Genomic DNA, 18,209 nt, shown 5'->3' with positions numbered 1-18,209 from the left:
TCCCCTCCCTTCCTCTACCTAACCCACCCGCCCGGCCCTGTCTATACCCCCCCCTTACCTTTGTTGGGGGATTTACGCCTCCCTCTGGGAGGCGTAAATCCCCGCGCGCCAGCGGGCCTCCTGCGTGCCAGGCCGCGACCTGGGGGCGGGTACGGAGGGCGCGGCCACGCCCCCAGACCGCCCCGGGCCGTAGCCACGCCCCCGTACCCGCCCCGAAAACGCTGCCGACATGCCCAGAAAACGCCGCGATGACCGGGACCGCCCCCCGACACGCCCCCTCCGAAAACCCCGGGACTTACGCGAGTCCCGGGGCTCTGTGCGCGCCGGTAGGCCTATGTAAAATAGGCTTACCGGTGCGCAGGGCCCTGCTTGCGTAAATCCGCCCGGTTTTGGGCGGATTTACGCGAGCAGGGCTCTGAAAATCCGCCCCTAAGTGAACTTAATAGCAGGTAATGGACTTCTCCTCCAAGAACTTATCCAATCCTTTTTTAAATACAGCTATACTAACTGCACTAACCACATCCTCTGGCAACAAATTCCAGAGTTTAATTGTGTGTTGAGTAAAAAAGAACGTTCTCCGATTAGTTTTAAATGTGCCCCATGCTAACTTCATGGAATGCCCCCTAGTCTTTCTACTATCCGAAAGAGTAAATAACTGATTCACATCTACCCGTTCTAGACCTCTCATGATTTTAAACATCTCTATCATATCCCCCCTTAGCCGTCTCTTCTCCAAGCTGAAAAGTCCTAACCTCTTTAGTCTTTCCTCATAGGGGAGCTGTTCCATTCCCCTTATCATTTTGGTAGCCCTTCTCTGTACCTTCTCCATCGCAATTATATCTTTTTTGAGATGCGGCGACCAGAATTGTACACAGTATTCAAGGTGTGGTCTCACCATGGAGCGATACAGAGGCATTATGACATTTTCCGTTTTATTCACCATTCCCTTTCTAATAATTCCCAACATTCTGTTTGCTTTTTTGACTGCCGCAGCACACTGAACCGACGATTTCAATGTGTTATCCACTATGACGCCTAGATCTCTTTCTTGGGTTGTAGCACCTACTATGGAACCCAACATTGTGTAATTATAGCATGGGTTATTTTTCCCCATATGCATCACCTTGCACTTATCCACATTAAATTTCATCTGCCATTTGGATGCCCAATTTTCCAGTCTCACAAGGTCTTCCTGCAATTTATCACAATCTGCTTCTGATTTAACTACTCTGAACAATTTTGTGTCATCTGCAAATTTGATTATCTCACTCATCGTATTTCTTTCCAGATCATTTATAAATATATTGAAAAGTAAGGGTCCCAATACAGATCCCTGAGGCACTCCACTGCCCACAATTGTCCATTTAATCCTACTCTCTGTTTCCTGTCTCTTAGCCAGTTTGTAATCCACGAAAGGACATCACCACCTATCCCATTTTATTTTTCCTAGAAGCCTCACATGAGGAACTTTGTCAAATGCCTTCTGAAAATCCAAGTACACTACATCTACCGGTTCACCTTTATCCACATGTTTATTAACTCCTTCAAAAAAGTGAAGCAGATTTGTGAGGCAAGACTTGCCTTGTGTAAAGCCATGCTGACTTTGTTCCATTAAACCATGTCTTTCTAAATGTTCTGTGATTTTAATGTTTAGAACACTTTCCACTATTTTTCCTGGCACTGAAGTCAGGCTAACCGGTCTGTAGTTTCCAGGATCGCCCCTGGAGCCCTTTTTAAATATGGGGGTTACATTAGCTATCCTCCAGTCTTCAGGTTCAATGGATGATTTTAATGATAGGTTACAAATTTTTACTAATAGGTCTGAAATTTAATTTTTTAGTTCCTTCAGAACTCTGGGGTGTATACCATCCGGTCCAGGTGATTTATGACCCGGGGCTTCGAAAAAGGGGTTTTTCGGGGTGGGGCCGGGGGTGGGAGTGCCTGCATGGGGGTGTTTTGGGGGGTGGGGCCGAGGCCTCCGAAACAGCCACCGTGCCAAGGGACCACATGCCGGCAGCCGGCCGGCACGTGCAAGTTACGCCTGCCCAGAGGCAGGCGAAAATTCTCAAATAAAGGTGGGGTGAGATTTAGGTAGGGCTGGGGGGTGGGTAGGGGAAGGGAGGGAAAGGTGGGGGGAGGTGGTAGAAAAGTTCCCTCCGAGACCGCTCCAATTTCGGAGCGGCCTCAGAGGGAATGGAGGCAGGCTGCGCAGCTCGGCACGCACAAGTGGCACAATTGCGCACACCCTTGCCTGCGCCGACCCTGAATTTTATAACATGTATATGGTAGCGCATGCATGTTATAAAATCGGGCGTAGATTTTAAAATCTGCCCCACAATGAATAGTAAATAAAATGATAAAATAAAATAATATTCTAAACCATAAATCTCAAAAAAATACCCAGATTTAAACAAAAACGTTTTAAAGAAACCTTTAAACTTTTTGCTGGATTCGCATTTCAAGAGGGAGAGAATTCCAGAACATAGGTCTGGCAATGGAGAAGGAATATTCACGTGTAATATAGAGATGTGCTAATTTTGACGAGGGAACTTCCAGAAGGAAATGTTAAGAAGAGCTTAGGGAGCGAGTAGGTTGATAGAATTGTAGTGAATTGGCTCATGGACCGGAATCATCATTTAAGAGTTTGTGCACAATTTGTATTTAATGCATTCAGGTATGGATAGCCCATGTAGATGAATAAGAGTAGGTGTGATATGCTCTAAGGGCTGGATTTTAAGATATACGCGCGGGCGTACATTTGTGCGCTCAACCCAGTGCGCACAAATGTACGCCCGATTTTTATAACATGCGCGTGCAACCGCACGCATGTTATAAAATACGGGGTCGGCACGCACGACGCCGAGCCCTAAGGGAGCCCCGATGGCTTTCCCCGTTCCCTCCGAGGCCACACTGAAATTGGAGTGGCCTTGGAGGGAGCTTTCCTTCTGCCTCCCCACCTTCCCCTCCCTTCCCCTCCCTTCCCCTACCTAACTCGCCCCCCAGCCCTACCTAAACCCCCCCTAACCTTTATTTTACAAGTTGCGCCTGACTCTAGGAAGGGGGATTGCGCACGTACCCACTGAAAACCTGCCCCAATCTCCCCCTGCGTGCGCTGAGCCTATGTTGCATAGGCTGCCAGCGTGCGCAAAGCCCCGGGACGCGCGTAAGTCCCGGGGCTTTCCTGGGGGGGGCATGTCGGGGGGCATATCGCAACGGTGTGTCATCAGGGGCGTTCCGTGGGCGGGGCCGTGGCCATGGTCTGGCCCAGGGGTGTTCTGGGGGCATGGCCACGGCCTCCGGACCAGCCCCCGGACTGGAACATGGCGTGCCGGCAGCCGGCCTGGTGCGCGCAAGTTACGCCTGCCTCGGGCAGGTGTAACTTTTGCAATAAAGGTGTGGGGGGGGGGGGGAATTAGGTAGGGCCGGGGGGGGGGGGAGGCGGGTTAGTTAGGGGAAGGAAAGGGAAGTTGGGGGGCGCCAATATCCAATGACAAGTTAGTAGGGACCTTCATTTTCCTGGGAATGTATCCGTGTTTATTACAAGAGCAAAATGGGAGAAAAAAGTGAAAAAAAGAAGAAAACATTTTTCCAGGTAAATATTTTTATTCTTATTTAATAAACACTGATGAATTCCCAGGAAAAATAACATTAAAACCAACAAAAAAACAACTTCTATGCATTTTGTGTAACAGTAAATAATGTGCCTTAAATTTATTTGATGCATCTTTAATTTTATTTCCCTTTTATTATCCTGTTTTCTGTTTGTCCTAAGTCTCAAAACCTACGGAAGCTTTAGAGATGCCTTGCGTTTCTGGATGCCGGCAAAAAATAACTTCAGAGTAGATTATATTGATGTAAAGATTAAATTAAATGCCCATTATAATATGCAGTCTACAGCAGAACTGTTTAATCTATCATTGTTATCTGGTAAATTACTTGAAGATTGGAAGCAGGCATTTGCAATTGCTTTACCAATCTATACAACAGGAGTTTCTCAGTTGGCAATTATTGACCAATTTTGTATCTGTTTTATTCAAGTATTTGATTTTGCTGTTAAATATGTTAATGAGCTCAAACTCCTAAGCCTATTGTACTGTGTATCTCAACAGGCAGGAAATCTGACAGGTTTTCTTTTTTTTTTTTTAATAGTGGTTACTAGGATCTTTGCTTATCGTGCTTCTTTACATGATGGTAATAAATGGGATGCATCTGTCTGGTAAAATGAACCCATTTAGAAGCACATGCTTATGATGATATATATACTGTCCATGCATATCTACTTAATTTACATGGTTTTTATTGGCCTCCTAGGAGGGGTCAGTTTTAAGAGAGGAGGAGAGGAGATTGCAAGGTAATTTGCAAAGAGAAACTTCTCCTGGAGTTCCCCTTTGGAAATGCAAGCCACCAGGGACCACTCCTGTGGACTGACAATCTGAAAAACGTCTTCTTTCTACGCAGTGAAAAGTGAATGCATTCTTCCACAAAGCTTTTACTTTTAGCCTCCTTAAGAGGAGGCACTCCTGGGGGGGTGAGTTTAGGTCAGGAGGGTCCAATTACATGTGAAGATTGCAGTTTTAAAACTACGTACTTTATTTTCTATGAAAAAAAAATAAATCGCCTGCAGAACAAGTTGCAAACATCTGCAAGTTTCAAAGTGAAAGTAGGCTTGCACTTTCACACTGAAAAAACGGGTTAAAAAGTCTGCAGGTTGAAAGCTCCTCTGGACTATGGCCCACTGTAGACAATTTGAAAATTATTCCAGAAAGTGTACAGAATTGTTTCATTTTTGTATTTATTTTGTTTTGTATTTATGGGTTATTTTTATTTTGCTTTAATTTTCTAGTGTGTGATTAAAAAGTGGAGTGAATTTTCAAAGGAGTTTCATGTTGTCAAGTAGCGTATGCTCAAGCATTTAGCATGTAAACATGATTAGGCTATTTTATAAACCTTGAGATTATGCAAGCACATGCAGTACGTCATGTACATAATACCAGGGAAAAATGGGATGATCTAGCTGTGTTCTGGGTTCAGAAGTATGCGCGCAAACATCACTCAACTTGCCCGAATATTTTTGTACCTGCTAATTGACACACCCAACCGAAATTGGAATGATCTTTTGTCTACAGTTTTTGGATGGGGAGGGCTGAGTGAACTGATGAAGGTTCAGGATGAATTGCTAGAGGCCTCGGTGAACTGGTGGACATTATTGGCAAACTGATGAGACCAAGTACAAGTAAATATTGTCAGAATGATATATGAGTATATTTTATAAAATGCATGCCTCCATATTTAAATTAGGGTAATTAGGTAGGGTAGAAGGGTGCATGAGTATATGTGTGTGTGTGTGTGTATATGAATGTGTGTGTTCCCTCCTCTCCTTTACCCTACTAATCCACTACAATCTCAGGGTGATTGGAAATGAAAACCCTTTCCAGATATGGAAAGAGGGGAATTATTTTATCCTTATTAGTTTTAATTATTGAGTATTTGATATGTTTACTGTTTTGAAATATTTGATTGAGTTTTAGAAATGTTTAAATTGTTTTTTTAGAATTCTTCTTTATTAGATGTTATATTTGTCATATATTCTGAAATATTCTTTTTACAGTTTACTCACTGTTATGACTGGTGATTTATATTTCTTAATTTTGGTTTTTGAGAAATGGTGATTTTTCTGTTTTTGCATTATTGCACTGCATATGAGTCTGGCTTTTAGTGGTTTCCAGTTCAGTTTTTTATCTGCGCCTTTCTGTTTATACTTTTGTTAGGATCCCCTTACCTACACCACAAGGCTGCTAGCCCCGGCTCTCAATCCTTTGCTGATGTGGCCTGCCCTCATGGCGTGGTTTCGCCGCTAGCTCGGCTTATGTGCCTGCCTCTCTAGGCGTGCGTGCGTGCATCGTCGCCTACAATTTAATGGGCCCACGGCGGGAAAGTTCCCCGCGTCTCGTGAAGATGACATCAGTCAGGGCGGTTATATATTAGAGATGTGATTTGGCCGAACCTCTTGGTTCAGCCTTCGTTATCAACCCGCTGTGGGAAATTTTGTTTTCCCGCGGTTCGGGCCAATTATTTTTTCGGCTGCCCCAAAACGAAAATCACAAATCCACCCCAACCCTTCAAATTTAATTAATTACAACTCCCCAACCTCCTGGCCCCCCAAAACTTGCTGAAAGTCCCTGGTGGTCCAGCAGAGGTCCCGGGAGCAATCTCCCGCTCTCGGGCCATCAGCTGCCAGTAATCAAAATGGCGCTGATGGCCCTTTGCCCTTACCACATGACGGGGGCTATCGGTGCCATTGGCCGGCCTTTGTCACATGGTAGGAGCAATGGACGGCCGGCGCCATCTTAAAAAAATAGTGCACACAAATAAACAAAAATGAAACAAAATGTCATGGCCTTTTTGTCATTTTGTTTAAAAAACAACATAAAACAATATAAACACTGTTACAGACATTACAAATGACAGCACATCCCAACTAGATAGGCTATATAATCTTTTTTCCTACCTTCATGTTTCTATGTTTCTGTATCTGTGACATGATTAGCAGGTGCAAAAGCATGTGTGCATGTTAGATGGTGCATACGTGTATTCTTCATAAAATACAAAAATGCTCATGGACTTCCATACTCTATCCCGGGAACACCCCCCAAAATGCCCTGTTTACATGCCTACATTTTTTTGTAAGGCAGCAACAGTATACGTGTACTCCCGCCCTTCTGAAAATTTGCTTACCATGCACAGAGGCTGCTTATGTGAATATATGCAGATTTTACATGCACATCACCTGCCTAAGTCTTTGCAAATTATCTCTGTAATGTCTTTACGTGATAAAGGATTGACTTTTGTACCTGGTAACTTTTGTACTTGTGTACTGGTTTAAATATTGTTAAAGAACAATGTGAAAAGTGTTCAATAAAATAAATGGATTATTGTTTTGCACAGTGAGAGTTGTAAATCTTTATGCAAAATTAAGTAAATCTGCCCCATATTTGTTGTAGGATTTTGAAAATTCTGCCACTGAATTAGATAAGTTTTTCCATGGAATCTTGAAAGTTCTGCTGCAGGAAATTGGGGGCTGTGCCTAGTATACAAAAGAAAATTGCTGCAATGCTGCTTGCAGGCTAGTTCCACAAGCAGCCTCTTACCTTGCAGTGGGGTCCGGAGGCCACCGCTGCCACCGATGAAGTTCCCCCGCGGCCGGGAGACCGCCACCTTCACCGCTGCTTCCCACGGCAGGACACTGCCGGTCATGCCTTCTTCGTGGCTCAGAAGCCGCCACCGAATCCTCTCCTCTTTGCGGCTCAGAAGCCGCCAACCAGCCCTTCTTCGCGGCTCAGAAGCCGCCGCTGAAGCCGCCATCTCTTCGCGGCTAGGCTGCCGCCAAAGCCTTCCTCTTCTGTGGCCTGGAGGCTGCCCTGAAGTTCCTCACCCCGCGGCCTGGAGGCTGCCACCATCCACGTCCTCTTCTGTGGCCAGGAGGCCACCCGGAGCTCCTCTTCATGTGGCAGGAAGCCACCATCTCTCTTCCTTCTTCAGTGGCAAGCCTGCTTCTCAGCATGGCCGCTCTCCAAGGTCCTGCCCTTCTCCTTACGTGTGGGGCTGTGCCTCTCTTCTCTTCTTAAAGGGCCAGCAGTGGGCTGTCTCCCTAGGCTCCTCCTGTTGATGTCATTAAGTCATTCCTCTTCAGCCCTACAAATGGGGTTCAGTCTTCATTCCAGCTTTGCCTTTACAAGGAGTCAGTTCAGGAGTTGGACTGCTCATGGATCCTCTGTTCTAGCTTTCCTGTCCAGGAGTCCCTGATGACGTCCTCCTCCTCTTCTATAAGGCATTCTGTTCGTCCATGATTCCTGAACCTCTGTTGTCTTCTTGTTCCATGTTCTGGTCTCTCGATGGATCCTGTTCCCTCATCTCATAAACAAACTCTCTACTCAGAGACTGTACATATGAGACACCATATTTATATTGAACTTTTGTACATAATTATTCTCCTCCATCTCTTTCTATTTCTTACATTCCCAGTTCATTAGCCCTTGTTAATTGTAACTGCTTCTCTTCATCACGTTATTTATGTTTTTTGGTTGTATTATCCGCACCCCTGTTTTCTGTAAACCGACATGATGTGAACGAGTTCATGAATGCCGGTATAAAAAAACCTTAAATAAAATAAATAAATAAATCTCCAGATGTCTTGTGGTCCACGTCTTCCAATGTCCTGAGCTGAGATCCACATCTCCTGATGTCCTGAGGTTCATGTCTCCTGATGTTCCTGATGTCCATGTTTCCAAGTAGTCCGAGTTCCAAGCTCTGGATGTTCAAAGGCTTGCTCCTGAGGTCCGTTGTCAGGCCCCGTTCCTGAAGTTCGCTTGCCCCAGATCTCATCTGCAGCTGACTGTTTCCTGGGAGTAAACCCGTCCTATCCGGTGTCCGCTTTCCTGGTGGCTGGAGTCCTCTTCCTGCAGGTTTGTCTGAGCTCTCTCTGACTTCTCCTAGTTCCCGAGCCTCTGTTTCTACCTGAGTCTGTCCAAGTTCCAAGTCCTCGTCCGAGTCCTTCCAAGTTCCAAATTCTCGTCTGAGTCCTTCCAAGTTCCAAGTCCTCGTCCGAGTCCTTCCAAGTTATAGTTCCAAGCTCCAGTACCATCATCTGTCCTCGACTTCTGTCCGTACTGCTGCATCTGCTGCTCCCCAGTGGCAGGTCCAAAAGGGCTATCGAGTGGCTGGAGGGCTACCCCAGAGACCAACATTGCGTTGCTGGGTTTCTACCGATGCGTGCAGGTTCGGCAGAGATTAGGGCTTGGTGGCCAGTCTGTTCCTCCCAAGTTGGGATATATCTTGCCTGCCGTGGTGCTTCTACGGAGCTCCTCCCTACAGTTGCGTTGTGGTCCTAGGGCACACACCTCCCTGGAATCAGGAGCTCTCCCTAACGCTTCCTCCTACGGATTCCAACAAAAATGAGTCTCAGGACAGAAAACCAAAACAAGAAAATATAAATACAACACTGTAGCACCCTTGTTTAATGAAACCTGGAAGACTTGAATAGGGAGAGTCACATTTTTTTTAATTCTAGACTTTATTTCCCCATAATATATTCATTAAGAATTGTAATGTGTGTTTTAGAAATGTCGTTTCCTCCTCAAATCATATGTCTCCATGTTAATGTGGATTAAAACATTGATGCTGGTGTATAAATTACAAAACTGTGCTTGCCACCTGTTGTTTTTAAAGCATATGGCAAAAGAGTTGATATCAAACATATGCTAGCAGTCTGTGAAAACTGAACAGCTGCTCATAATATCTAAGTTCTGAATATACTCTGCACTAGCATACTCAACAGATAAAAAGCAATAGAGAGAGACAGAAGTGAAGCAGTCCTTAGGATATCAAAGTCAAAGGCAGTAGCATGGAAAAGATAGTACAAGAACTAGATCAAAGCAAGAAGAATTTCTTAGAACTTGTAGTCAATAAATAACTTTAAATTCCCACACAAATAGAATGTCCAAACCGAGTTACACCTCATTATAAGTCACAAGATGGAATGAAAAAACTGGATTCAATGGAAGATGAGAGAGGAACTCTTTTAAAGGTTCAATATCAAAACCTTAAGCACACCTTTATATTTATGAGTTGGCATGGCGTGAATAGGATAACATCCAATTATAAATGGTAGATTATAATATAAGTAACTATTATGGAAGCATTTTGCTTCTGGTCTTTCTAAAGATTGGTACTATATTTTTTAAATTTGGAGCCTCCTTTTGTAAGGATGCTTTGAGAAGGTTTTCTATAAACTAGAGTAGTTTGGTGGCAGTGATGAAATAGAAAGACAATGACAGCACAATGAGATTGCATTGATCAGACTTGTTGAAATAGACAAGGCTGTTGAAATGCTAAAGTTGCTAAAGGTTAACCACTATGTTAAAGATCAGCATTGCGTTTCATTTCTAGCTCCTAGCTCAATTTACAAGAAATCATTTTCAGCCTCTGTGCTAACTTGCAGGGTTGTGCCACTGAATATACCCAGCTAACTTAAAATTACCTGGTTATGTCCAACTGGCTAATTTGAGAACAGCCCTACGGCCTGGTCAGAATTACTCTCATAACTTATGTGGCTAACTCTGTTCCACCCAGAAAAGCCTCCCACCCATACTCAGAATGCCTCCAACTTATGCAGCTAAATTCTAGCTAAACTTGTTATGCGGCTAGAATTTTGCCACATACAGCAATGAATATCGCTGAGTAGCCATAAAGATGGATAACTTTTCAGTTATCCTCCATCTAAATGGCTTTTGACTGTCAATCTCTGCATGACTTACGAGAATCCATATATGAGTTAGCATTATAATGCCAAGCAGTTGAAAATATTATGCAAATAAACTAACCTACTAGTGTGTAAGTTTAGAGGAAGTGACATATTTAACCGAGTGTAATGGCTCAGAAAAGCTGAGCTGGCAATTACTCTACATTGTTTGCTAATCTGCCCTGCTCCTATTATGAAACATCTTATAAAAGATTTTTCCTCTTACTGGCTGTTGGTATTCAGAGTTGTCTACTACCTCCTACATTTTGTCTGGTAGTTGTCCCTGAGATGAATGTATGAGGGCTCAATTCACCCAAAATCATTTTAGACTCTGGAAAGTAAAGAAATGTGTAGATTTTCTCAAGTAACAATTGGTCATGAAAGGATATCCTTTTTTCCATTAGGGAAAAAAAAAATATGAGAAGCTCTGAAAAAAAAAAAAAAAGATGCTTCATTAACTCCCTCTACTCTGCCCACAGACCTTTTAACAATCGGTGATACAGACAAATATATATTAGAGGTGTGGCAGCAAAACAAAAATTCAGTTTGGTTCATTTTAGTGGGGAGTTTCTTTTTGGTTGATTTTGTTCATGGATTTATTTTTTTTTTTTTCAGTGTAGCAGGGCTGAGCGGTGCCTCCCGCTATCCTTCCTAAAAATTAAATTCAAAGTAGTGCGACTGAGTAGCCCTACCGTCTCCCTTCTTACCAACTCACAAAATTAAATTCAGTGGATTGTGATCAAGTGGCACCCTAAACAGTCCTCTCTCTCTCCTTCTCATGCTTAACCCCCTCTAAATTAAATTCAGTTTGGCCCTTATCGTCTGTTACAGCTGCCAAACCCCAAAAGTGCCATGGGCATCCCGCAGGAGAGCAGGGCTCCTTCTTCCTGCAGCTGGGCCAAATACTTATGTGTGCGAGTGATAGCTCTGACAGATACCACACATGCCGGGTAATTTATCAAAATGCGTGAGGGCGTTATGGCGCGCGTGTTAGGGTTAACATTGCCTGCGATAACACAACGCATGCTATCGCGGGATTTAACTACACCCCCGTTTCGGTGGGGGAGGAGGAAAGAGGGAGAGAGAGCTTCTGAGGAGGGCCACTGCTAATTGAACTATTTATACCACTTTAAGTGGGGGCACTAGTAACTCAGGGTGAGGTTTGTGGGGGGGGGTGGGGTGGGTTCTGTGGGGCACTGTTACCATCAGTGAAGATTTACTGTGATTTGCAGGGATGAAAGGTGAAAGACAAGCAGACTTTTACACTTTACTCTCTACCTAGCTTGATGCTCTCTCTGCCTAGCTGCTATATCACGAATATATTTGAGGTTTCTATTTAAAGTTAGATACACAGGTTATGTTTTTGTGCCTATATATTCAGGTATGGCTATTTCAAAAGTGCTATTTTGCAGGTAGGAAAACACAATGTCTGCAAAAAGTGTAATTTAAAAGTGCAGATTTTATCTCCTTGTGCATAGCCTAATATAGGCACTCCTGCACTAAATCAAAGGGAAGCTTTAATCGGGGTATAACAGGCATGTTTTAGCATTAGCAAGTATTCTGGCGATTTCTGACACATTCAGTGACCTTCTCAGCTTAGCCCCTGTCCTGTCCTCTCCAGCTGCTGCATGCCAGTGTTTGGAAGTGAAGATACTGTAGAGGCTCTTGGACTATTCTATCACCCTAAATACGAACCCTATTTGCACAAATCACATTCTGCTTGGCCAGCATTCAGGTGGCTATCACGGAAACATTCAAAAAGCAACATTGTCTTATGCTTAAACAGCAGGCTGATATGAGGAAGATGAAGAAGAGGCAGATGGTTAGCACATCTGGAACAACTTTGGGATACAGCATAGGAGACCATTAGCAGTGAAAGGTTTAAAGCGGGCAAATATCAAAGTGATGAGGACAGAAAGTATTTTACTCGCATAAATTAGCCATCTGAACATTGCTCTCCCTCGGGTTTGACTAAAAAGTCTGCACACGGTTCTACAATATATGGACATTTGGTTGCACTGAGAGAAGGGAAAGAAGGAAGGAAACTAGTGCATGCAGATTGCATTTTTAAATCTACCTGCTATTGGAGATAATTTGCAAAAGGAGTCGCTATTCGCTGCACTACTGCCGGCGATAATGTTCCTCACATTATCGCCTCCCCCTCCCTGCCTGACTCCTCCCCTCCCCACCCCGACTCCTCCCTTCCCCCTAATTTGCATTATATCCCTTTTTATTGCATTATATTTTTTTTATTTTTCCCCTTTTTTATTTTTCCCCTTTTTTATTTGCCTTATAGACCCTTTTCACATGCGATAATACTTTGAAAAATAACCCCCTTAGATTACTTTCAAGGAACTGACTGTATATGGTGGTGAGAAAAGAATTTAGTGAACATAGCACCAAAAATAATTATAGACTTTGGGGGCTGGGGGAGGGTTTCCCTAAGTTTTTTCAGATTATTTTAATATTATTTTGGATCAGAGCCCAATAAAATATCTGGGCAGCAATTAATAATAATGATCCAAGATTACAATTATTACTAAAAGAATGATGTAATCAATACAATTAACTTGAATGCAGCATTTTCAAAACCGAAAAATGTAGAAATAGGCTGAAATGTACCCCATATCTAGTACCCAAGGAACCAAATGCAAAACAGTTCTGTCCATAATCTTAAATGCCTTATAACTATTCAGGTGCAGAATGAAAACAGATGGAATGGTACAATCTTCTACTTTAAGCTAATTTGAATAAACCAACATTTTTTCTTAAAATATTTCAGGAGAGATGAAAATTCTCCCTTGATGTTTAGTGAAATTAATTCTTCAAGAAGATTTGAGAGTAGGAGATGAGCAATTTCTTACAAATTTTATAAGCATACTACCCTCAGCAAAGTACAAAATACTGACTGTAGGTATCATGGGATGCTAAACAATTCACTCAAATCTTTCATCTTGAAGTTTATTCCAGTAGGACTCCTTGGTGTGATTACAACTTTATTATCTGCAACTGGGAAGACTACGTTACTATTCATATTACAATTATTAATAATGTCCACAGCTTAAATGTCTGTGTATGTGTGTCTCTGTGTGTACAGAGAGAGAAAAAGGCAATATATTAATGTAATTTGAAATTTAAAGCAATATTTCATCTGGGTCAGCAGGCTACTATTATACCAGTGACAAGTGCACAGCTTACATGAGAAATATATATATTTTTATTTAGCACTCACTTTCAATTCCATTTCTTCAGCTGGACATCTTTTAGCCTCCAGGAATTCTTGTTTTATGTTTTGTTCAAACGCCATTTTTGAAATCTTGAAAATATTGAGTTTAATATTGAAAATGCACTTAACCAGTTAAATAGAATTTATCCGGGAAAGTGGCATTATTTGATCTTTTGGCTTTACCCCTTTTTATACATTCAGTGTTCAAATTTTGGTAACTATATGGTTTTTAGATCCAGTGACTGCTCTTTCTCGTTTTCAAGACTGCATGTTTGCAGTAAGTACGTACTTGGATGAGAGAGAATGTTTTTATTTTAAACTCCAAAATGACAGAAATTTTGCTGGTGGGAACTAAGTTGGAGAAATATCAGTTTATCGTTGATGAGGTATTGGTCACTGCAACTGCTAGATGCTAGTTGGACCTTGGAAAATCAAATAAGCACAGTGCTGCAAAGAGCTTATGAGTACTTAAGCTGATGAGGCAATTGAAATCGTTTTTGAGTTTTGCAGCATTAAAATCAGTAGTATACACTTTAGTAATAGTGGTGTTAGATTACTGTAATGCCGTTAACTGGGGTCTTCCTGGTACCATGATAAGGCTCCAGGTAGTCCAAAATATGGCAGTAAGAATTGTTATGGGCCAGTCCAGACGGGAACAGCTGCCCCCCCTTCTTCCGAAGTTACACTGGTTACTTGTGAAGTAACTTGTGAAGTTACAATGTATGTTTAAGCTACTTGTACTTGCTTTTAAGATCTTGCATGGTACTTGGCCCCCATATATGTCTCAAAAACTTTGCAGGAAGTCATCATCCAAGAAATGTACGTTCACAATACTGTCATCAACTCAAACTCCAATCAGTTAAAGCCTTTCGACATGTTAATGTTGCGCTGGAGGTGCACCCTTGGCTGGTGCAGGATTGGCACAGCTCTCCAATCGGACCTGGAGAGCGCCTGCCACCAGGAGGTGGAGCACAGGAGGAGACAGAGGCTAGCTGGAGCTTCACCAATAGCAACCAGGGGTTCCCTCAGGATGAGCTCTTGGTTACCCGGGCCACTTGGTCTTAGGTGGGCCTCACAGGATCTCCTGGAGAGGAAGTGTAGAGGAGTTCCCACCATGAACAAAGGTGCACGGTCAAGGTCCACACCAGAATGCTAGCAGTCACAGGAGGCCAGAACAGAGAGTCCAAATGGATAGCAAGGCTCAAGGCCAGAGTAGAAGATCAGAATAGTCAGCCGAAGCAGGGGTCAGTATCTTCCAGGCAGTAGTCAAGCGTGCTCAGTGTTCAGGCAGAGGTCAGTGCCAGGCAGCGGTCAAGAGTAGTCAGTGTTCAGGCAGAGGTCAGGTCCAGGCAGCAATCAAGAATAGTCAGGAGCAAGCAATGGTCAGTACCGTGAGATCAGTCTGGAGGGTATTACCAAGGATGGAGAGACGCTGGAAAAGGAGACACAGGAGACGCTGGAACAGGAGACACAGGAGACACTGGAACAAGAGTGTTCCAGTTGCCAACAACGTCTTTGGATAATTCTAATGCTGGTCCTATTAATGTACTTTTAGGATCTATTTTTCAAGGTACTTGGCTCAGAATTTGAGCACTGCTCAAAATACAAATATACTGTGAGTATTGAGATACATATTTGTAGCTGGCATTCATTTTATTATGGAATTATTTTTTTATTTATGTATCTAATTTTAAATTGGGCTCTTAAGTTGAGAGTGTTACATGAGCAAAGTATGCATTAACCTTAACTTAATCTTTGATTGGGATTGTAATATTATGACCCACAGTTAAACAAGTTAAATCCTGGAACTCTCTCTGCTAATTCATTTTACATTTTCCAAAGTAGCTGAGATATGAAAAGAGTCCCTGCAACTGCTTTGTCTTGTCTCAAAGAGGAGATGCTTCATTGGGAGGGGGGGGGGGGGGGTTTGAGAGACTGAATATTTTCCCACTCAGTCCTATTATCATTTGTCTGCAAAACAATAAATGCATGCTTTAATGTCTCAATAATATTAGATGAAGCTTGTAATGGGAAAGAAACTTACATTAATTGAAGCGGCTGACCATTTCTTCACAAAGCGTTTTCACCCGCCAGAAATTTGGCGTTTTAACTGTGATGACAAGCCAGGTTTTTAAAATTTTCTACGTGATGACATAGCTACGGTAACTCTACTAGGGAGAATTTAAAGTGCTGCCAGAGATTACCTGACAGAGAACTTACGTATTGACGTAAGCATAATGATTAGGGAGGTTATTACTTCATCTCCCTTATCTGAGCCTCCACAACCCCAGATTCTTTTCACCAGTACCTAATAATCAACCGGTGAATAGGGTCATTGAAGGACTGGGCATGGAGCGGGTGTCCATCCTTCCGGCTGAATCATCTCTTAGTCCTGGCACCCCGATTACTCCTCCTCCACCGTTACCAATTTCTTCTGATTCCTTACTAATCAATCCTTCTAAGGAAGAGATTGGAGAAGGAGCTTTGGCTAAGGAAGGGCAACAAGAATCCAGTATCCTAAGTGACATCTCTCTGCAGTTAGATAAACCTGTGGAAGTTACAATGGACTCCATCTGGTCAGCTATCAAAGCACTTGAATTAGCAATAGTCAAATTAACAAAAATAACAGAAGTAGCTAATCAACGAGTTACCAATATTGAGTCTGCTGAGATAAAGATAGAAGGAGAAAAGACACAACTAGAAGAAAGAGTAAATAAGATGGAAAGCTGTTACCAAAGATTCACAAAAACAGAGATACTCTATGTCAAAAGACTCGAAGCAATTGAAAATCCTTTGAAATATCTTAATTTGAGAGTCTTGAACTTTCCTAGATTGGATTTAATTTCTCAGTTGGAAATGTTTACAGAATATCTTACTCATATTCTACAGATGCCTCAAGAATCTCTTCCACCAATCTCAAAAATATATGATATTCTATCTAAGGGGAATAAAATAATCTTGCATGATAAACCAGAGGAGCACCAATTAAATCTGACCGCAGTTTTAGAATCTACTGCAGAAACCATGATTACAACCAGGGCAACTTTGCATATAACATTTGCGTTTGCAACTGATAGAGATGCTATTTTCCGCCTCTACATGAGGAAAAGATTGGAGAAATTTCATGGGGCTCCAATTTGGATATATCCTGACCTTTCTAGATTAACACAACTAAGGAGAAGGCAGTTTCTTGCATTGGAAGTTGAAATTGAAAAAATGGGGGGGAAAATGATTTTGAAATTCCCATGTAGATGTGAGATAATGCATCAAAATCAGAAAAGTATTTTTTTTGAAGTCCCACAATTAAGAATGTTCTTGGATTCATTAGCCCAAGAGTCCCTAGTCTCGGAAAACGTGGCAAGTTATTAGAAATATTTAGGTCCTTAATCTTATTTTCAGTTGTTAATTGGACATTCCATGATTACCTATAACCACTTTTTGTTTCCTTCCATACTTCTCGAGGATTGCCTCATTAATAGTTTCCTTTTATACTTATTTATTTATTTATTTATTTAACATTTTTTTATAACGATAGCCGTTTACACATGGAACAAAATGGTTGGCTTACATGGAACAAAATGGATGGCTGCAGAAAGGGCGTATCCTTGACATAGAACATAGAATAGTGATAACTAATAAATATTGATAAACAGAATAAATAGAATAAACACATGTAAACAGAATAAAAGGTAACATTGAATACTAACTTTGGTTCGGTATTTAAGCCAGAAAGATAATAAGTATATATACAGCTTATATACGTACGAATAGCATATTTACGTTGCGAATAATTAGGAGGGGTTCAGGGGGAGAGGATTAAATTAGACAAGTGATAGAAGAGTAAGATAAAATATCTGGAGAGGGGAAGAGTAAATAATGGGTGAGCAACTGAAACAAAATTGGGAAGGAGCACTTAGGAAGCAGAGGTAAGTCTATTGATAGTAGTCGAGGCATTGAGGAGTTTAGGGTGAAGGCCTGCTGAAACAGCCAAGTTTTTAATTTTTTTTTAAACTTGGGTGTAATGGATTCAGTGCGGAGTTCGTGCGGCATAGAGTTCCAGAGGGTAGGGTCGGCCAAGGTTAACGCTCTTTTAGTAGTAAAGTTTGATGAATTTCAGGGAGGGTAGGTGCAACGTTCCTTGAAGGATCGTCCATATGGGCCTAGTTGAGACGTGAGGGAGGAAAGGGGGATTGAGCCAGTGCGTGTTTTCATTTACGATAGATTTATGAATGAGGGAGAGCTTTGTATTGTATTCTTGAAATGATTGGAAGCCAATGCAACTCTTTCAAGATGGGGGTGATGTGGTCCCTGTTTTTGGAGTTTGTAAAGATGCGGGCGGAGGCATTTTGCAGGAGTTGAAGAGGTTTGATAATCGAGGAGGGGAGGCCAAGTAACAGAGCGTTACAGTAGTCTAATTTGGAGAAAATAATAGCCTGGAGTAACGTGCGGAAATCAGAGCCATGTAGTCTAAGTTTTTTAATTGTGTGCAGTTTAAAATAGCAATCCTTGAGAGTTGAGTTTATGAATGGTTTTAGGGAAAGGTGATTATCGATGATGGTTACGAGGTTACGAGTGTGAAGTGAGAAGGTAGTAGGGGGAGTAGAAGGGGGGATGTTAGGGGAGGAATGGAGAGGGGAGATGATGATTAGCTCAGTTTTTAGGGGGTTTAGAGCGAGATGCATGTCA

Source organism: Rhinatrema bivittatum, chromosome 5 (genome assembly GCF_901001135.1).
Source record: "Rhinatrema bivittatum chromosome 5, aRhiBiv1.1, whole genome shotgun sequence".
NCBI lineage: Eukaryota > Metazoa > Chordata > Amphibia > Gymnophiona > Rhinatrematidae > Rhinatrema > Rhinatrema bivittatum.
Note: the sequence above shows the minus strand (reverse complement) of the source record.